The sequence below is a fragment of the Vicia villosa genome, linkage group LG4 (genome assembly GCF_029867415.1).
Source record: "Vicia villosa cultivar HV-30 ecotype Madison, WI linkage group LG4, Vvil1.0, whole genome shotgun sequence".
Taxonomy (NCBI): Eukaryota; Viridiplantae; Streptophyta; class Magnoliopsida; order Fabales; family Fabaceae; genus Vicia; species Vicia villosa.
This window is the reverse complement of record NC_081183.1, coordinates 88,043,666-88,049,665: the sequence shown is the minus strand read 5'-3', so window position 1 is coordinate 88,049,665 and position 6,000 is coordinate 88,043,666.

Here is a 6,000-nt window from a genome sequence, read left to right as displayed (position 1 = left end):
CATTGATGAAGATTCAAACAGATCTCAACCGTACACGTTCCTGAGCGCGCACCCTCCATGCCATACTCTCGCATACACTAGATCCCAACGGACCTCTAATTATAATGGGCCAGGCTCTGTTGCTAATTGCACACCCAGGTTTACTATATCAATGCAACATACACCCCCTTTTACAAAGATTAAAAATAATATTTAATTAATCAATTTTGTGAAATTGTAATTATTTAATTATTTGTTCCCTCTTGATGATTTAATACAATTTTCTCCTCAAACCGACTAAATCCATTAGTCGCAGTAGACGAGAAATAATTTTTGATCATTTAATTTATTTACTAATAATATAATTGATTTTAATATAATCAATTCTAATTTATTTATTAATAATATAATCGATTCAAGTTTAATTCTCTCCTCGAACCGACTAAACCTATTAGTCGCATTAGACGAGAGATAAAAAGAATAAAACATTAACGATTAATTCTCTCCTCGACCTGACTAAATCTATTAGTCGCATTAGACGAGAGATAAAAATACGAATTCAAAACACATTTAATTTGCTGCCCGCGACGATCAATCTATCGATCTGAGTAACCAGCAATGCCTCTTAACCCATTAGCTATACTGACCAAATCTACTGGTCCCTGCATCTAACGGTGACATATCAAATCAGGGTTGTACGCTCAAACATTCAAAATACACTAAACCACGACACTACGGATTTTTATCCTAGGCAATTCAAAATGCCTTTCAGATCAAATTCAAACTACGATAGGCCATTCAAAAAGCCTTCAAACCCCTTCATATCAAATTCTAAGGCGTACAATCCTGTGCCCGAACTATGTAGACTCTGATCCTCCATAAGGAGGTATGTAGGCACTTGGATAACCAAGGCGAGTCCCCCCACCCTAAAACCTCAATTCACCTTCAAATCTTAATTTTAGCCCTATTCACTTCCTTAGCTATTGAATCTAAATTTTAGCCATAAAACCTTTGTCTTAACATAAAACCTTAGAAAAGGGTTGAGGGTGCCTAACACCTTCCCTCGACCTGATTATAATAACTTACCCCGATCTCTAAACTGCGTAGGGTTTCCTATTCGCCCTTCAGAATAGGTGGCGACTCTAAATCTAAATTTTTAGGGCAGGTTGCTACAGCTGGCGACTCTGCTGGGGATATCATTAATTGTGAATTATTATGCTCCTAAGGCTTGGCAGGGTTTAGGTTTGTGGTTAATGGTTTAGGTTTTGGCGAATTTTAGGGTTTGTCAAATTTTGCCGTTTTTAGGGTTTCGGATTATGAGTTATTATAAATATTTAAATTTTATTTATTTATTGACTGGCAATTTATTTGTTTACTTGCTATTTCATTTATTCAGCAATTTCATTAAATATTTGTTCATGTGAATATTTGTGTTTTATCATATTCTGCGGGATATATAAATTGTTATTAAAACCTAAGCGTGGGAATTATAATAATGACCAGAGGGGAATTACATCGCCTACGAGTCTTATTATAATTCCACTCAGAGTGGGTTGAATATCCGGAAAGGTCTGATACTAGGCTTGACCTTGTTGAGGGCTGGACTTGGTATTTGGCTGATCTCTCTGGGAACCTACCCCAAAAACTCGAACCTCATGGATAAACTGAGTTGTTCTAAAATCCAAAGAGACAAAAAGTCTCGGCGGTTACGAACGACCCCATGAGACCTTCTAGAACATACCAATGGGAAGGGTAGGCACCCTAAGCCGCTACATCGAACCTATGAACCTAGGGCTTATGTGCTTATGTGCTTATTATGTGCTCACAATTTGTATACTGCGAATGTCTTGCGTTTTAATTTTTGCAGGTATTCCTACACATTCCGTGGCCTGCAGGGACCCCATTCCTAAGACCATGTTCGTCCCACGAAGGACACCTCCAATTATGCACGTTGATTGGCCACTCGATGGCCATGAGACCTAGTGACTGTCTTAAACGGTCACCCGGTGCCTACATCCATGTGTCCCCTAGCCTGTAGGGATTCTATTTCTAAAAACAATCACATCCCTCATACGAAGGACAACCTCGTTAGCATGCGTTCGATTGGCCTCTCGATGGCTATGAGATCTAGTGACCGCCCTGAACGGTCACTCCATGCTTGTTCCCGCGCACCCTCTAACTTGTAGGATTTGGGTTTCCATCCATCTATCATTATCCCAGCCCTTGAGGGGTTTCCTTGGGTTTATCCCTTAAAATGTGTGGGGTATCCTTATAGTAACCCCCGCTCTATACCACATTGCATTGCATGAAAAAATATAAAATAAAATATGTTCATACACCATTGCATCATAGGAGTTTATCATTCATACATGACATGCATTTCTACCAGGAGCTTATTTGCATCTTAACTTGTATCTGGAATCAGAGACTGCAAAATTGATTTCCCGACATTCGAGGTTAATCATGGAGCAAATTCAGACAGACATGGCAGAGATTAAGGCTCAGATAGGGACTACTATGGGTCAATTTTTGGAAGCTATCCAAACCGTTACCTGTGGACAAGGAGAGTTAAGGCAACCTGTTCAGAGGCCGGATGTTATTGTTGATCCAAGTGGCGTTCATTAGAAATTCGTCAATCCTACAAGAGGTCCCTTAAAATCAGAATGTTAGAAACACTATGCGAGTTCCCGTCAACGAGGCTCCGTACCGTGAAAATCTTTTTGTTTCGTCATATGATACCTTTAAGTTCCCAATGGATGAAGATGAGGGTAAGCTCCGTCTTTTGGATAAGAGATTGAAAGCTATCGAGGATCGTGATTGCCTTGGTTTAGATGCTGCTAGTTTATGCCTGGTGCCTGATATCAAGATTCCTCCTAAGTTCAAAGCCCCCAACTTTGAGAAGTACAAGGGTACCACTTGCCCAATAACACACATCAAGGCATTTTGCAACAAGATGGCTCCTTATGCAGAAAATGATAAACTTCTAATGCACTTATTTCAGGATAGTCTTAGTGGGGCATCTCTTGAATGGTATACCTAGCTTGAAAGGACCAACATCTGCACTTGGAAAGATCTAGCCAAAGCCTTTTTCAAGCATTACAAACATAACAGTGATATGGTTCCTACCCAAGTTCACCTTCAGGGTTTGACTCAGAAGGTTGACGAATCCTTTAGAGAATATGCACAAAGATGGAGGGAGCTAGCTGCCAGGGTTCAACCTCCTCTTTTGGAACGTGAACTTATAGACATGTTCATGGACACTTTATAAGACCCCTATCTGAATCGGATGGTTGGATGATCCGCTTCTGAATTCTCAACTTTGGTTGTCATCGGAGAAAGAATTGAGCACGGTCTTATGACTGGTAGGATTCAAAACACTGCTACTAATTTTGAATTCCCATAACAAGATGGGGAAGAAACAAGTACAATTTCCGAAGTTGAAGAGAAAGATCATGCTTATTCTCCAGTTCAGATCCCTTGCTATCAAATGACAGAAATTACTCCTGATCAGGATGCTCCACAAATCTGCGCTGCAACTATTAGCCAGCCACCAGTTCAATTTGTGCAACAAGAGCCTGTTCTGTATAATCAATCAATTAAGTATGCTCCGCAACAACAGCAGAGATATAGACAAAATCGCCGACCACAGGGTGGGCAGAATCAAAGAAGGCCAAGAAAGGTATATGAACCGATTCCAATGCCACATAGTCAGTTGCTCTCTCATTTACTCCGAAATTCTTTAGTGGAATTAAAACAGCTTGGGCCTCCTCCTTTTCTTTATCCTGAAGGATATGATCCCAACGCCTATTGTGAGTTCCATTCACGGGCACCTGGCCATTCGATTGAAGGTTGCAACGTATTCAAAGGCACAGTTCAAAACCTCATTGATTCCAAGACAATTTGCTTCACGCCAAACGGTCTGCGCATAAATTGAATTTCCCACGCCTGAGCAGAGGTCGAGATTGCAAGATGTACCTTCTAAAGCAATAGATCCAGACGGAGTCAAGTCTCTTCAATGTTGGCAGTTTGTGTTTCATTCAGCATTCTCATTTGTAATTTTCTTGTTTCGTTAAGCATTTTCTCGTATGCAAAACTCGTTTGTTTTTTAATAATAATCATAATACGTTGAATATTTTTGTCTTGAAACAATCCATTCGCTTTTATTTTCTTGTTGTACTCAACTCTTGTAAATAAAAAAAGAAAGTAACTCTGGAGGGAGGATGATGAGCATGATACGAAGAATTTCAAACGGTGCACTTTTGAATAAAACCTTGCTGATGATGTACAGGCATTGTTTCAAATCCCCAAACACCGGAGATATAAGGGAGATAGACCCTCGTCAACCCCTTTGAGCCTTGAAGTAGAAGTTTCATTTCTATTCAGAAAAAAACCTTCATTTTTAACCCAGGGGCAGGGTAGTGTTCGGTTAATCTGACCGAGTGTTCAAAACTCATTAAGGGTATGCATCTAAAGATACAACAATGGTTATCTGTCAAAAGGTTGGGGAATGTCAAAACCACAATGTTTATCCTTTATTCTTCAAGAGGTCAAAAGATGACAATCCCACAATGGTAATTCTCCATCAATCATGGAATGAGGTAGTCGCAATCACTTCCAGCAAATCAAAGACAAATGCAAAGTCACGCGACTTGTTAAAAAAAAAAGAAGAAGAAAAAGTGAAAGGCATAAATAATAATAATAAAATTGCCAGGTGAGGACAAAGTCGTGTGACTATAAAATCAAGGAAGAAAAGGTGAGCGACTGCCATTCCCGAAGATCCTCATTGATTCCTCAACCATGCCAAAATTCCTTTGGAGGGATGAACACTCAGGTCGAGTTAATTGAACTTAGGATTGGAGAACATCACGGAGAGAGGGTGGGCACCAAATATTTTTGAGCCTTAAATCTTTTTTCTAAAACCGTGAACCCGGCCACGTTACAACCTTCAAAAGTCCTAATTGAAGTAGGGTTTATTCGAAAGCATACTAAACGAGAGTATGGTAATCTGACTCCTGCGAGGCTTGCTGAAACTTTTGAGTTGGCATCATACCACCTTTCATAAAAATAAAAAAAAATCGATGTTACGACATCATTTCAAAAAAAAAATTTCAAGTTTCAAGACAAACATAAACTTTGTATTAGAATTATCATTCTCATAATAAACATCCTTGGCATATGAACGAGTGCGTGACATCCAAGAAGATTCCATAATGAATTTCTGATAAAAAGGTGCATCTTCCCCAAGAATAAGTTGTCTTCATAACTCCGTCAAGTTGGGAGCAAAATATCTCAAAGTGGATTACCCTAAGGGGCGGAGAAGGAGTTGAATACTCCGTTGAGTGAGAATACAGAGGTTATCATTTTTAATAAAGACTCATGGATGGGGGAACCACGTCCAGGGGGTTCTCCTAACTGTCATACCCCAATTTTTGACCTAAGATACCACCTCATATCATAGCATATGCATCATTTGCATCTCTATCAAATTGCATAGCTTGTGTTTGTTACTTGTGACTCAGCAGGATTTAAACAAGAAATCACTCATCAGTACAAGTAACAAATCAATTAGGGTTTTGTTCTCCCTTCATTTCAAATGAATCATCTTCATCAACAATCAACATTTGGTCCTCAGAGATTCATTTCAACAAGCTCAAAGGCTCTGAACCAACCAGATTAGGGTTTTGACTGAAGATAACATACTCTTGACTTTTGCTTAGGATTTGACCTAATGACTTGGGGCATGACCTCAATACCCCAAGTGCATCATTTTGACCTAATCCATTGGCTCAGAACATCTCTTACACAAGGATTGATCAACAGTGAAATTGCAAATCATCAGATTAGGGTTTTGAACTATCAGGGACCAAAATCAGGGATCACATTTGGGAAACCCTAAAAATCCCCAGGGAGTCAATCAAAGGTTTCAATCATCCTCAAATAATCCCTATGACAATATCCAATGGAAATTACATTTCAATTCAAGATCCACAGTCATCAATTTCATCAGGTCGACAATTAAGG